Genomic DNA, 16561 nt, shown 5'->3' on the forward strand with positions numbered 1-16561 from the left:
CTTTATTGGCTGGTGGTAATGCCCATTTATAAATAGAAAGATGCCTATATGTTTAGTCATAAAGAATCTGCAAACTGGTGATGCATGTTAATTGAAATTTGCTTAGCCTACTTATCCCAATTGCATTGTGAATATACAAAAATCTTGGCTTTATAAGTAAAATAATGCTAACCAAGAAAGTGCTAATCCAAAGTAACTGTGTTCTTATGCCTTCATTTTTGCTAATTCATTATGAATATGCAGTGTCTGTGCTGATTGATTCTGCAAGTAGGAAGAAAATCTCTTTCTTCATAAAAGAAAGCTAATATTCATTTCAAAGGTATTTGGTTCTGTTTACTTGCCTTGTAATAAATGTGCACATACTTAAATTGCTCAAAATGTCTCAATGTTTGTATGTTTGTTTGTAATGCAAATATAATTTTGAAGAATTTAAACTTTTGTACTAGAAAACCAAAGTTTTGAAAACTAAGGCAACTTAAATGTTAAAGCAAAAGTTGGATCTCCTTGTTAAAAATAAGGGTTACTTCATTTGTTTGTTTTCCCTTTCCCTTTGCATTGCTACATCCAAACTTTCCTGAAAACTCCTTTCATATCTCCTTTTATCACTATTTTTTATTCCATGCATATATGTGTATGAATATATGTATATAACCTGTTTGTTATTATAATTTTTCTCATATGTATGCTTTCAGGCCTTACAGTTCAGTTGTAGACAACCAATTGTTGTGGTCCTCCCCAGGGAGAACCACTTCTGCCTCCATTTCTCTTCAATTGCCTACAGTTTTACACATAGGGTTGAAGCCACCAAAGTAGCAGCACTAGGCTAGAGTCAGAGCATCCTAGAAGATAAACTGTTTGTGTCTCAGAGGACAGAGCCCAGGGAGTGACCAACAAACTTCGTAAGAGCCAACAGATAATAAACAGATTCTGATCTTGGGCATTGACTGATTTATACACTTGGAGTTTGGTTTTGCTTTGATTTTACTGTGACTGTGCCCTAATCCTTCCTACTTAAAGTAAAAAGAAAAGTTTCTCTTTTTTTTAATTTTACAGGATCCCACAGTTGAGAGTCCCCATTTTAAAGACATTTTAGAGTTTTACACAGACTTTGAGTTTTAAAATTTAAAGGAAAGCTTGGTTATTTTAAGGAGACTTTGAACTTTTAAGTGATTAAACTTTAAAAGCCTGTGAGACTTTTTAAATTTTGAAATATTTTCTATTGTGGTATTCACATCAGTGTGGAATCTTTGGGAAGATTGGGGATGGAAAGGTTATTGGTTAATAGTCATATATTTGTGTCTCAAGTTGCAATATACTGGTCATGGTTGCTAGTTATATGGCAAATTAACAAATCTAAAGTCTTGAGGAGAACAGTCTGCAGAGAGCTCTGTCTTAACTAGTGATGGATGGTAGGCCCTTTGTGGGCCATCCCTGGGCTGCTGGTCCTGTATAAAAGCAATCTGAGGAAGTGATGGTGAAAAAGCCAGTGAGCATCCTCCCTCCATGGCCTCTGCAGAAACTCAAGCAGGGTAGGAATTTGGAGACAGGAGTTTCCACTAAGGCCATAGAGGAGTTTTCTTTATTTGCATGTTCCACATGGCTTGCTCAGAATGCTGTCTTATAGGACCCAGAAACACCAGCATGGAGTTGGCCCCACTCACACTGGACTTAGCTCTCCTGCACCAATTAAGAAATTGTCCCACAATCTTGCTCATGCCCTAATCTTTTGAAGAGAGGGATTTTCTCAATTATATGTTCCTTCTCTCTGATGATTCTCTCTTGTAACAAGTTGATAAGTTGATAAAAGATTAGCAAGGAAAACTTCCAATATACCTCTACCACTGTATTTCTACTATCTTTATATACCTACCATCTCTGTTTTACACATGTACAGGCACAAACAGAAAGAATTTGGCAAACTTTCATTAAAATTCTAAACAATAAAGTTGCATACCTGAGGCATATATACATACATTTAAGTCTATTTACCTATATTCATGGTCATAATTGATTCATTGAGTTGATTGATACAGCATACCAATAAGGATGGCATACTATATTTGAATTGATAACCATGCAGAATAGGAAAATGGAAGTCTATTTAAAGTGCAAAAACTTTATTACTTTAGGGACTGCAGTAACATGTTTTGAATAAACACAAACAATTTATGTTTGATATATTTTTATTAGTACTGTTTAATTTTTATTATATAACTTTGTTATACTTTTAAAATATTAATCACATAATTTTTCCATTCTTTACCCTTACCTATACCCTTATCTGTTCTCATTCAAATTCATGATCTCTTTTTTCATTGTTACCATACACACACACACACACACACACATATATGTATATATATATATATATGCATATTCTTAAGTATAACATGTTCATTCTGTATAATGTTACTCATATATATGTTTCATGTCTGACTGACTATCTGGTATTGGATAACCAATTGATGTTCACTTCTCCAAAGAACACTGATTTCCAACTTTAATCTTTCAAAATACCTATGATTTTTCAAAATGTATTAATGCTTTAAGAATTGCACACACTAAACTTTTATTCTCTTCCACATCACCTCCAAGATCCACACTCTCTTCCAAATACAACCAACTCCATTTCTACCTCTTTATTCATTCTCTTATCTATTATCTAAAATTATATTTGTCCTTAATTTCCTAGCTGTATAGACTACTCGATGTTACTTTCGTAATTAGTATGTTCTTATATAATAGGTTGTGCTGTCAATAAAGATTTTAATTTCATTTTCAAGCCATATGATTTTTGTTTTAATTTTAACTATAGAATAGAAAAACAAAACCTAAAATTCAGGAAAAACAACAATAAATGCATCTGTTTATCGAGTACAATATATTGATTTACTTTATGTTCACAACATAATGAAACCAAGAGAAAATGATATATACTATTTCAGAAAGTGGTCTGTCATTACCCATAGATTAAAAAAAGAATAGTGATGATGGTAAGGCCTGAAAAGAATACATACAGAACACACTGAACACCAAGAAGTGGAGATGGTTCCTACTTAGAGTCTTCATCCCTACTGACTAGTGTTCATGCTTTGGAAAATATTATGCATGCTAACAGATGAGAAATGTAAACATCAATTGTGGTAGTTTGAATAACAATGGCCCCATAGGCTCATATATTTGAATTCTTAGTTATCAGTGATTGGCACTGTTTATGATTGGGAAGTATGACCTTGAATGTTTAGCTGTGGCCTTCTTGTAGGAAATGTATCAATGGGGCTGGCTTTGAGATTTTCAGAATGACAAGCAAGGATCAGTGGATCTCTGCCTTTCCTGTTGCCTGAGGACTCTGATGTAGAACTCTCACCTCTTCCATGATTATGTCTATCTGTTTGCTACCATTCCTCCCATCATGCTGATAACAGACTAAACTTCTGAAACTGTAAGAAAACCCCATTCAGATGCTTTCCTTTATAAGAGTTGTTATGATGTCACCTCACAGCAATAGAATATTGATTAAAGCACCAACCCAGATGTAAACCTTCAATCAATAATGGGGTTCTGTCTGCAGGCTACACAGTACAACCGTATCCAAAACTCAAGGAGTTACCAACCAACATCTAATTGGATTTAAGTCTCAATTTATGTGATGAAATTCATCCTTGTCTCTACTTGGGTGGTCATGAAACTCAGACTAGATAGGCCAAGGGCCCAGGGGAAAACCAAACACTACTCTCTTGCTAAGGGAACATAAGAAGAAGACTCAATGACATTCTGTTATACTCAATCAAGAAGACCCAATGATATTCTAGTTTCCCTGTCACCATCAGAGAATCTACATCCTGAACCAGAAGGAAATACATAATAAACCCGAAGCCAGACCTTATTATGAGAGTGGGAGATGTTGCAACACTCAGTTCTAAGTGGGGTCTCTCTATCAGCCCCTCCTCTCGAGTTCCAGAGAATACTGAAGAAGAGGGGGGGGGGAAGATTGTAAGAGCCAGAGGAGATAGAGTACACCCAAGAAACAAAGCCATCTATACAGAGCAGGAAGAAGTATATATGAGTATGAACTCACAGCAACTGTGGCAGCATGTGTAGGGCCTGTTTGGCTCAGGGTCAAAAAGGAAAACATGTACTCCTCTCCCTAATCCAGAGGCTCCTTCTAAGTGATAACAACTTGAATGACTTTCTTTTTTCCTCGACTGAGTCTCACCTGATATAAAAGGCTCTTTAGTACAGACCCCATGCTCAGCCGTAACTGGGTAACACAAAGTGAACTCAATGGCATTTTGAATGTTCTTGTCAGGGATTTTTTTTACAGTATTTTTGCATATATATTAAGGTTTCTGTTGTCTATACATGTTTTTTATTGGTTTTTATTTGGCCCCTTTTCTTCTGCTTGTACATTGTTTCCTATTCTAAATTATTTGCTCTATTACTAATAATAATATCACTATCATTATTAATAAAATAGTAATTTAAATACTTTAAATTTAACTGTAATTATTTAACTAAGAAATCAAATTTTAAAATAATATCAATAAATCTAATATTAATATTACTAATTTAAACTTAATAATAATAATTTTGCCTGTTTATGATCCTGTCAGAGAGGAAGGGTATAGAGGGTATCGGGTGAGTACAGGAAGGCCTGGGAAGGAGTTGTATGAGGGAAAACCAAATTTTTTGTTAAAAAAATTGTTTTTCCATTAAAAAAATCAGAGGCAGATACAAAAAATGTGCTGTGCATATGAAAGAGCTATCAAGAGAATAAATAAAAGTAAAATTTCAAATATGCTATTTATTTGGAAATTCGGGAAGCACAAACTAGAACAACCTTGAATTTTAATTTCTTCTTAATGAAAAGGCTAAGATTTAAAAAAAAGAAAGGCAAAGAATGCTATGAAGGTGTATGGAAAAGAAAGCTTGCCTTTATTGTTCTAAGGGATTCAAACTGGTTAAGCTACTCTGAAAAATCAGTGTGAAGAACTTTGAAAACCTAAAAATAAATTTACCATATGATCAAGCTGTAACACTCCTACGAATATGCCCAAAGTATGGGCATTCTATGCCACAGACGCTTCTTCAGTCATGTTTACTGCTGCTCTATTCACAGTTGCTAGGAAATGCAAACAACTAAATGTCCTTGAACTGTTGAATAGATATTGAAAATAGGGTACATGTACAGTAGGAGACATGAGTCACTCTTAAAGAAAACTGAAATCATGGAATTTGCAGGTATGTGTATGGAATTAGAAAAGATAATTGAGTGATGTAATCTACACCAACAAATACAATATAATATGTTCTCTCTGGTCTGTGCTCCTAACCTCAAATCTTCAGTTCTACAACTAAACTTAAGGTCTGCTTAACAAGAAAGAAATTATGCCATAATACAGTAAACCAAGCCAACTATTGTTATCTTAAGGGGTCATATGTCTTAGTGGGTAAATCTACAACTGCCACTTTACCTGTTTCCTAATTGCCTTCTATCCTCAAATCCAAGACAAGTGCAACTGTCTTACAGTAGGAGGCTCCTGCTCCTCATTGTTCCAGCGACAGCTGTATCTTCTCATGCAGTGCCAGCCTCGATCCATAGACAAGATGGTGAGGGTCGGTATAAACAGATTTGGCCACATTGGACACCTGGTTAACAGGGCTGTCTTCTGCTGTGCAGCTAGGAAAGTGGAGATTGTTGCCATCAACGATCCCTTCATTGACCTCAACTGCATGATCTTCTTGTTCCAGAATGACTCTACCCATAGAAAATTCAACAGCACAGTCACGGCTGAGAATGGGAAGCTTGTCATCAACGGGAAGCCCATCATCATCTTCCAGGAGCGAGATCCTGCTAACATGAAATGGGGTGACGCTGGTGCTGAGTATGTTGTAAAGTCTACTGGAGTCTTCACCACCATGGAGAAGGCTGGATCCCTCGGCCAATGCCCGCATGTTTGTGATGGGTGTGAACCACGAGAAATATGACAACTCACTCAAGCTTGTCAACAGTGCATCCTGCACCACCAACTGCTTAGCCCCCCAGGCCAAGGTCATCCACCACAACTTTGGCATCGTGGAAGGGCTCATGACCACAAAATATATCGTCACTGCTTCTCAGAAGACTGTGGATGGCCCCTCTGGAAAACTGTGGCATGATGACTCTGGGGCAGTCTAGAACATCATCCCTGAACCCACCTATGCTGCCAAGGCAGTGGGCAAGGTCATCCCAGATCTGAAGAGTAAGTTCACTGGCATGTCTTTCTGTGTTCCTACCCCAATATATCCACTGTGGATCTGACATGCAGCCTGGAGAAACCTGCCACGTACGATGACATCAAGAAGGTGGTGAAGCAGGCAGGCAAGGGCCCACTAAAGAGCATCCTGGCCTACATCGAGGACCAGGTTGTCTCCTGCGACTTCAACAGCAGCTCCCACTCTTCCACCTTTGATGTTGGGGCTGGCATTGCTCTCAATGACAACTTTGTAAAGCTCATTTCTTGGTATGACAATGAATACAGCTACAGCAATAGGGTAATGGACCTCATGGTCTCCAAGGAATAAGAAACCCTGGGCCACCCACCCCAGCAAGGACCCTGAGAACAAGAGAGAGGCCTTCAGTTACTGAGAAGTCCCCATTCCAATTCAGTCCACAACACTGAGCATCTCCCTCACAATTTCCATCCCAGACTCCCATAATAGTAGGACGGGCCAAGGGAGCCCACAGTACTCTCTTGAATACCATCAACAAAGTTCTCTGCACCACCCACCCCACCCCCAATAGGAAAAAACTACAGTAAAGTACAATCGTTCAAACGTTACAGAGTATGAGATTGTGTGTAGAAACAGATGAATCACCAGTAGCATATCTGCACCAAAACGACTAGTTAAGATACGGAAGAGGGGGGTTGGGGATTTAGCTCAGTGGTAGAGCGCTTGCCTAGCAAGCACAAGGCCCTGGGTTCGGTCCCCAGCTCCAAAAAAAAAAAAAAAAAGATACGGAAGAGGGATTGGTGAGAAAGCAAGAGTCGGACAACATCAGTTTGCTGTAACTTTGTATCTTGAGGATGAATATGGAAGATATCCCCATAAAGTCTTGACAATATGCAATCTTAAGTAGGACCTTAATAAGAACAATACAAATAAACATATATTTAGAATGTGTGGTGTGTTAACAATTAGTGAAAAAATAATCAATGAATTTTGAAGAGAAGGTATATGAGAGTAATTGGCAGGAGGAAAGGCATGCATGGACATTTATAATTATATTTTATCTAAAAATTAAAATTAATAAAAGTATGGTATTTTCTAATGAGAAATATTTTCAATTTTATCTCCTGGGTATGTTGAAGAACACAAAACATTACTTCTAAGTAAAACATTTGACCACAGTTCTATAACATATTTATCCAAGAACTAACTTCTTCCTCTTCTTGTTCAATCTTTAGTCCCAAGCTGCTTTACAGTTGAACATTAACAGTTTAACAAAGCAGCACACTCTGAAAATGAATTTCACACAGACTTCATTTTTCCCTTCCTCTAAACTTTAGAATCAAAACCTACCAATTTTTGCCCAGCACTAGCATAATTTATGACCCCTACATCCTCAGCTTCTGTAGGAAGGCATCATTTCTCCCTTGTTCTCAAGGCAAGCCCAAAAGCTATTTCTGTCTCCTCAGCAAACCACATCCATCTCCTCTCCTCCAACAGCAGTGTACCATGCTCAGTGTTCCTTGCCTCACTGACTGCAATAATGTCTTAAATATTTTATCTGCTCTGGTACCAAATACGTTCAAGCAGAGTTACTTTTTTTTTATTTTGATAAAATGTGACTGTGCTTATGTTTTCCCTTTAAAGTATTTTTCACTTAGCAAATTGCATGCATAATCACACTGAAAATTCCCTATGATAAAGCTACAGGCCAGTTATCCATTTACTGCTCTCCTCGCCCGAAGCTCGTTCCTACCTTTTTCTGGGCCCAGAGTCATTGCAAGTTTCCCTAGCTTTGTCGTTTATGAACTGACATCAAACTAGCAATGACACATTTCAAAATTATATTTAGAAAGAACATATCACAGTTGCACACGAATTAATTGAGATGCTTCAAAAATGGAACAAGACAATTTACCTTATGTATTAAGAGATAAGTGATAGGAAACTCAGAAATGATTTACATATATCCCTGTATTTATAACTTAGACTACCAAATCTTCCAAATTGTTTGAAAAAAATATGTGCAGCAATTTTTTAAAGAAGTAAAGCGTTATAAACTCAATAATATAATCATTGCTAACTATTTTGAAATAATTTCATTTATTTTGCAATGAAGGGAAGAAAATAAGTGGACTGCAAGATGCATGCCAGAAATTCTCTAATGCTTTAAAAATATTACTTCTTTGAGAGCTTCATACCAGGAACTTTGTGCCCACTTCTCTACTTCATGCTGGAATTTTCCTGGCTTGAACATTCACGAGTTTCGTGTGTGCTGAGTTCCTAGTGAAAATGCTCTGTCATGTCGGGAAGATGGTCCATATGGCTATCACTTTGTCTCTCATATGATCGCTCCCCCTTATTCCTAACACCCTAACACCCCTATGTGATGGATGGGAAGAGTGATTGATGCATATTTTCTTCAGGGTTAAACATTCTGAAGACCCTTATTCTAAACACCTTAACCAGTTGAAGTCTGTGTGTTAATCAATATCAAATACAAATAGGAAATTCTCGGTTGAGGATTTATATATACATCAACCTATGTTTATAAAGATAATGTATTTAAGAAATCAGTTTAAAACTATGTCCTTTTATTCACATAAGAGCAATAGGTTCTCCCTTAGGACCAATGATTTGTCTAACCATAGATTCTAATATTTTTTATTTCTTACCTAACCAATGCATTTTAGAATATACAAATTTAATATAATTGTTCCAATTCAAAAAATGTAGAAGCAAAATATATCTATTTATCCTAAAACGAAAATCATTTCCATATATCAAATGTTTCAGTCACTAAAAAATTGCATACTAGAAATTTCAGACAATACAAGCTGGATTCCTGGTGTCTCTCTCTCTCTCTCTCTCTCTCTCTCTCTCTCTCTCTCTCTCTCTCTCTCTCTGTCACATATACACATACAGCATATGCACATATACTCATACACATAGACTCACAGGAATATATATTTAACAATAATTCTATAGTTAATATATTTCAAAACTATAAACCAAGACACTGAATTTATAATTAGAAATGCATATAATTTAATGCATTGTTTAGTTTGCAATCAGCCACTGAAAGAAATAAAATAGATTCTGTATACAGAAATATATAAATAAAAATTAATTACTGAAAAATGCTCTACAATTTCTCTTCTAGACAAGAGCTGTTTTCCAATTAAATTCTCTTTAAGAAAGCATGTTTTCCGTTGGTAAAACAACGGTGAGATTTGCAAGCTGTTAATTATGCAGAGCCCCCTGAGAGGTGGAGATAATGTCTGTGGGGGGCACAGGAAAGCATTGTTGAACAAATTCTCGGTCATCAGTGGAGAGTAAAGCTGGATTCTGTTCTTCCCTTCACCAAGGAGTGACACTTTAAAGTGTTATTTAAATATGCTAAATAACGAAATGACTGTGGGAAAATGTATTTACAAATGGAACAGCTATTGTTTCAAACCATATATATATATATGAACAAATATATATATATATATATTTGATATGATATTCTAGAACATAGCAAAATTAGCATAATTGCAACATAAGTTATTATTATAAGCTTAAAGATACATGGCATATGTGGTAGTTAATATTTCTATTCCAGTAATTAATAAGCCTGTAACAATATCTGTTATATCAAATACACGTAAATTTACTGTAAAATTTAGTGTTTTAGTGTTGGCAATATTTATTCTAACAGACTTTCAAATCATAATAAAACCTAAGCCCAAACATCAACATGACATTTTTTTTTTACTATCATTGTCTCATGAAATTGGGAGAGTGAGTAGCCATTTAATAAAGTTTATGTGGAATTGAAAAAGTAAGGTAAGCACAAAATGCAAAAAAAAAAAAAAAAAAAAAAAAAAATCTCATGTAAAGATGCAGTATCTTGATCTTTATTTTCTGATATATTTCAGAGCTCAGTCTCTAATGCTGCCTTTATTTTACTTCAGCAAAGTCTTCAGTTTTATTTTTTTTGTCCAGTACCAGGCAAATCTGAGGAAGAATAAAACACCAGATCACGGTAGGTTGGCAGAATTCTCATTGAGTAATTTTCTGCTGTTTTTGGTAGACGCTGAATTTCTAGCACTGGCTTTGTACTTGCCTTCTTTCTGACCCTCTTTGTCCTTGATCTTCTTGCTGGAAATTGTACCCTTAGCCGATGATTACCACTATTTTCTGAAGAGTTTATCACAACTATATACATGTTTTCCAGATTTCGTATGCTCCATGTTTTGTCTCCGTCTTTTTCGCAACATTCCCTATGTTGAAGAAAGTCTCTGCATCTGCTTTAACCAGAGAGAGAGAGAGAGAGAGAGAGAGAGAGAGAGAGAGAGAGAGAGAGAGAGAGCAATCACTAGTTTCCTGCCATGAACCTTAATATCTTTGTTCCAAAAAGTATTATTTTAGAGGAAAGGTGCCTCAAAGAAGAAGAAGAAAAATCTATTACAGCAAAAATGGTTTGAATAAAATAGAGCACAAAAATGGGCACTTCTTTTACTAGTGCATCAAAAATTTAATGCCCCTCCTTGATGCAACAAAGTATTAAAACTACGTTATATTTCAGAAGGTTGAGTGTGTGTGTGTGTGTGTGTGTGTGTGTGTGTGTGTGGGCGGGCGCGCGCGCGTGTGTTTTACAGAGACTTGCACTAAATGTTCTTCATAGTTTTGTCATCCAAATGGCCTCAAACATGATACAACCAATTATCTATCGTCATTAATTTCATTCATTTTTAAATGTGTTTTTCCTACCAGATTCAGCTACAGCAAGAAAGATTTGATAATTTAAGTGGCAGTTTTTCTTCATAAACAAACAGATATTCTTCTATGCTCCTGGCATGGTACTGTGTGTTTTGAGAACTGCCCTTTCTTGCTATTTTGTATACCCTAAAAGCAATTTGTCTGTAATGTGGAGTAGAGGACTCCAGCCAATATTTTCAGTAGATAAAAGGACAGTTAGAGTAGTTGGAAAATAAACAAGGTTCTATTGTTGTTGATGTTGTTGTTTGTGTTGTTATTTTTGTTGTTTTGCTTTTTGTTTTTATCATTCTTGCTTTGGGTACGGAAGCAGAAGTTTAAATGGAAACCCAAGGGTTTGTATCAACTCTCCTACGCTCTGTAACAACGGGCAGCACTCTGGTCTTCTATATAGACAGCATCATTCCAATTGCAATGCTGGTTCAGACTTAGAAAACTGAGAGATCATCTTGGAAAGAAAAGATGGCCTAGAAGCTAAAATAGATTACTACCAAGAGATCCTAAATTAGCAGGAGGTTCCAAGAGTTCCTTGTTGGCATACACATATAATCTCTTGAAAGTCCACACTTTCTCTATTCATAAGTGAGATACTTAGAGGACCTTTGGGTTTTCATGCAGCCTGCATTTGATCTACGGTTACTACTCTGACTTCTTAGCCAGGTACATTGTAACTTTACAATAGGTTCTGAGCCTCCAGATTATTTCCTCTGGCTTTAAACTTTATAGCCAGTAGACTGCTTCTTGAAGCTCTTGATTTAAAAAACCGCTCTCTTCTACAATCTCTTCACTTTGTGATTGACAGTTGGAATTTGGTGCTGGAAGCTTTTAGTGGTCACACATTTGATCACAGATCCTAAAAGGATCATGAGGAATATAAGAATTCTGACACAACACACCATTGAGGCAAGAATTTGGGTGCATACAGTGGCATGAGGACCACAACTAGTATGAGGGGCTTGAGTGATGATGCTTTGAGCAGAAACCAATTATAAGCCGATGTGTCACTCACAGAGGATTTTTATTTCTTTCACGGCATCACCCAGAAACTGTGGTATGAACTTTCTCAACAATTCTAGACAGTCAGCTTCTTGATGTTTTCGGGTGTCACTACCTATGCCTTAAAATGACTTGGTGGTGGCAGTGGTGGTTTTTTTAATTCTTTTGAACTTTCCAGATGAGATTTTTTTCACTTTTGTGTATATATGTCTTCTGCAGTGTGTCATGTGTGTTCGGTAGGACATACCACATAGAGACCACAATAAAGCATCAGACAAACTAGAATTAGTTAAATGTGATTGTAAGTACACTATTATGGGTGTCCTAATAACTGAACCTATGTCCTCTGCAAGAGAGGTAAGCGCTCCTAACCACTGAGCCATCTTTCCAGTTCCTAAAGGTGATTTTAAAATCTATTCTTTACTGTTCTTCCAAATGCAGCTGAACTGATATCAGTATTTTACTTTCTTGCGTTTTCATGACAATCTATTTTAATCCTTTTGGATATTCCAATAACTATTTTCTTTGTATTTTCTTAGTGACACTATATTTGTTAGTAAAACCTTTATCATCATATCGGTTGATGGAATTACTATGAGTTAATATATGTGAATTGCCGTTTAATGCCTCACACAAATGCTATGTCTAGATTTCTATTCTCTGTATTCCTTCCACCACTTGCACGGTTTTCTACAAAATTTGTCACCAAGATATTTAATTTAACGTGATGCAAGATGGATTAAATTTGAGTTTTCATTTGCAATGACTTTGTTCCCTTAATTCCATTTCCGGGACTTTAGTGTCCTGAGTATGGCAGCCCTCTCCAAGAATTAATTTCTGCCAGTAGCTGGAATCGTAATGTGTGTCTGCAAAGGAAGCACAGTGGAAACATTTGTTTCCAGATAATTAGGCCATTCTAATTTGTTACTTGAGCATGCCACACATGCACAAAATGCATTTTAATGTATTCACCCCACTGTTTTCCTCAAACTCCCCCTCCAGAACCAAACAGCCCATCTTCATCCTTATGCCATTAATAAAGTTATGATTTTTAGTAGCCTCCTGACTCCAATTAATACTAATTGATGCTAATTAATACTAATACTAAACACTATGCTCATGGGTGTAAAGCATTCTAGAAGGAGTGAGCAACTTACCAGTAGTCACATTGCTGATAACAAAGGGCTCTCCTTCCCTTGGTAGCCACCACAATAGCACTGCAGTTATCGGTGGGTCCACAGGAGCCCATCCACGTCCATCCTAGAAGTCTTACCAGCATGATGTGGGGTAGATATTCTGCAAGCAGCCCCTGCTGCTGTGACTTGCTCTGTTAGTACTAATCCAGTATCTAGAGAGAAGACAATATTTGACACCTCTCCCCATACTCAAGCTCTTCACTTCTCTCTCAGTTTTCCTAGACTGTTCCTGACCGTTGGCTAGCCCACTTCAGAACCTCACAGTCAACTATTTTCATCACTTCAAGCAGTTTTTTCATTAACTTTTTTTTTTTTTGCATTAACAACTACCTGCTACAAAGAGAAACTAGTCTGATCCAGGTGGAGAACAAGCCCATATATATTGAATGCTTATCGAGTGAAACAAATCCAGTCGGTTTCCACATTTGGCTCATGCTCTCCCCAGTATGGGCTTTTGGCGAGGTTTAGAATACTAACCATGAGTTTATCCTCGTGAAACAGTCTTCAAATAGAAACAAGATCGTTGCTGAGTACCATCACACACACCCTTTCTGCCGTTACAGCAGAGGATATAACTTCTCTCGCAGTCAATATTGTGCCATGCAGGGTCCAATACTGAACAAGATCATTGAATACAATTCCTCTCCATTGAACATCGCAGTACCTTCTAGCACCATGAAATCCAGGTAGCTGGGGAAATTTTTTGTTTAATTTGAATTGATTTGTTGATGGCTTGAAACAAAAACAGGTAGTGTCTACATCAACATAATAGTATTTAATTATGGGAGAAACCAAGAGGAAAGCAAATAGCTATGTTATTTTGGTATAACAAATCTGTGACTTTTAACTCCTAAGATACCTAAAGGTACTTTTCTGGTACCAAGATTTTAATAAAATATCCCATGTTTTCTGGGAGGATTATTCTGTATTATACACAATTTTCTTGTTAAACTCCTTTTTCACTTAAAAATTAATTAGCTTGATGCCTACTGAATTTCTATATGCATTCTTTTGTCATCTTTAATTTAGGTTAAATCCAACCTCATCTTGTTTCAGATCTCATGAACCTATCCTAACTTAAGTCTTTCAAACAATGTGTCTCCTTCCTTTTATGTTACCAATTTTGTGCTCTCTTCTTAAAATTTTAGGTGGGTTGAAAAACCGTAGGCTTTTACATGGCCATCAGCATAACATGCATTATGGTTGAGTCTTCCTCACCCTTTCATATACTCTTCCCCTACACATTTTATCCTTTCCACACCCAGATCTCCTTTTCCATTTTCATGTCACGCTTGTTTTTCTAGATTCCCCCTCCTGTAATGCACCTAACCTGAAAGGCCTGTTTCTCACTACTTGGCTCCCACATGTATGCTAAGTTAAGAAAAAATTCAAAGTTACAATCTACCTATGAGAGAACACGGTAACTTATGGTATGGAAACAACTGAGTTGTAAACACTCTAGCAGAAGTCATAGGCCTTGTGAAGAGGGCATTTGACCTATGATGTCATCTCATACTCTATACAAGCTACGCTGACTTTATGACTGTCACAGATTCACAGTAATTTCATTTAGGATAAAAATGTCACTTGATAAATTTTCTTCATAGTCTAATTTATTTATTAGTATGGGACTTAGATATATATTAAATCTATCCCTGGTTTCATACTAGGTTCCAGATTGTGGGTATAAGCTTTCAGTATTAGGTGTATTTTTGACTCATCACTTAGAAGAAATTTTGCATTAAATTTTTGGTGCCATTAACACTCTATGAACTTTTCTTCTAAAACTTTGATGGTTTAAGGATCTGTAAATTATAAATCTCTCTAATATTCAAATTGGAACACAGAAACACTTTTTAATTTTGATATCTACAGTGAGAGGTACCATAATTCAATGCTTGATTATGCTTCCATATTATTCTAATTTGGGGTAGCACACCACCTTTCTTAACTGTCATATAGAGTATTGAAGATATAAATTTAGGTGCTCATTGTTTGGTGGTTTAGTCCCTGGGAGCTCTGGAGTGTCTGGTTGGTTGATATTGTTCTTCGTATGAGTTGTAAAGCACTTCAGCTCCTTCAATCTTTTCTCTAACTCCTCCATTGGGGTGCCCTTGTTCAGTCCAATGGTTAGCTGCAACCATCCTCATGTATATCAGTAGGGCTCTGGCAGAGCCTCTCAAGAGACACCCATATCTGGCTTCTGTCAGCAATCACTTCTTGGCATCAGGAACAGTAACTGGACCACCAACCTATGAGTACACAGGGAGGGACCCATGACTCTAGCCACATATGTGGCAGAGTATGGCATTGTCCAGCATCCATGGGAGGAAAAGCTCTTGGTCTCGTGAATGCTTGTTTCCCCAATGTACAGTAATGCCAGGGTGTTGAGGTTGGAGTGGGTGGGTGGGAATGGGAGCATCCTCATAGAAGCAGGGGGTGGGGGAAGGGAGTATGAAAGAGAAGAAAAGGGGGATAACATTTGAAATGCAAATACATAAAATATCTAAGAAAAATAAAATTATTAAGAAAAGTTAAAAAAAGTGCTAAATTAATTTCTAATTACAGTTAACTAAAAGCAGCAGGTAAGATACTTCTCAGAATAATATTTTCATTTTAGGTATATATGTTCAAAAAGTACATTGTTCAAAGTAGTCATGTGATAGCTTTTAAATTAATCTCTGTACTAAAATAACATTACCTAGGAATTTATTTCATGCCATTGTTAATTATATACAAGGCTCTTTTAAAACAGAAGTGTTTTCAATATGATCAAATCATGTGTACATGAGCATAGTTATACAGGTAAAATAATTTACTCTAATTGTTGAAATGTAAGAAAATGTATGCTGAATAGGAGTCTCTGAACAAATGCTTAAATTGCTTCTTGTGTTCATTTCAAGTAACACTGGGAGGCTCCATGGGGAATCTATGGAATTTTGCCATTTTGTAGAGGCATGAATTTTATAATAGTATTAACAGTGGGGAGTCCTTGCTATCTTTATTTATGAGAATGAATAACTGTTACACCTGTCTAACTCTTTGGGAATTCTATAGAGAATATTTCTGGTCTATTTTTCTTTCTCAGATCTAGCATGAGAAGAAGGAAGCGAATGTGAATCATTTTGCCTGAAATGTGATTTGAACAGACACTGTCCCTCATAGATACAATAGCAAAGAGAAGGAAATAATCTAATGCATTCCCATTTCCTGTGCTTAGTTTTGAAGATTTTCTGTCTTGTGGAGATTTCAAACATCTTTAATATAAAGAAAAACATATTCTTATCCTTACATCTCTTTGGGCTATATATTGAAAATAGTAATACTTGTTTTTATCTGAAGTATAAGTTATAAAGTGATCAAGAAATCCATTGTTTGTGGTCTTTCATGAGATC

At 36.4% G+C, this 16561-nt stretch overlaps 1 pseudogene; it reads left to right on the plus strand.

The window, feature by feature from the left end:
- The first annotated feature begins 5607 nt into the window (after window positions 1-5607).
- Window positions 5608-6564, plus strand: LOC116913875 (annotated as a pseudogene).
- The last annotated feature ends 9997 nt before the right edge of the window (window positions 6565-16561 follow it).

The sequence above is a fragment of the Rattus rattus genome, chromosome 12 (genome assembly GCF_011064425.1).
Source record: "Rattus rattus isolate New Zealand chromosome 12, Rrattus_CSIRO_v1, whole genome shotgun sequence".
Classification (NCBI taxonomy): domain Eukaryota; kingdom Metazoa; phylum Chordata; class Mammalia; order Rodentia; family Muridae; genus Rattus; species Rattus rattus.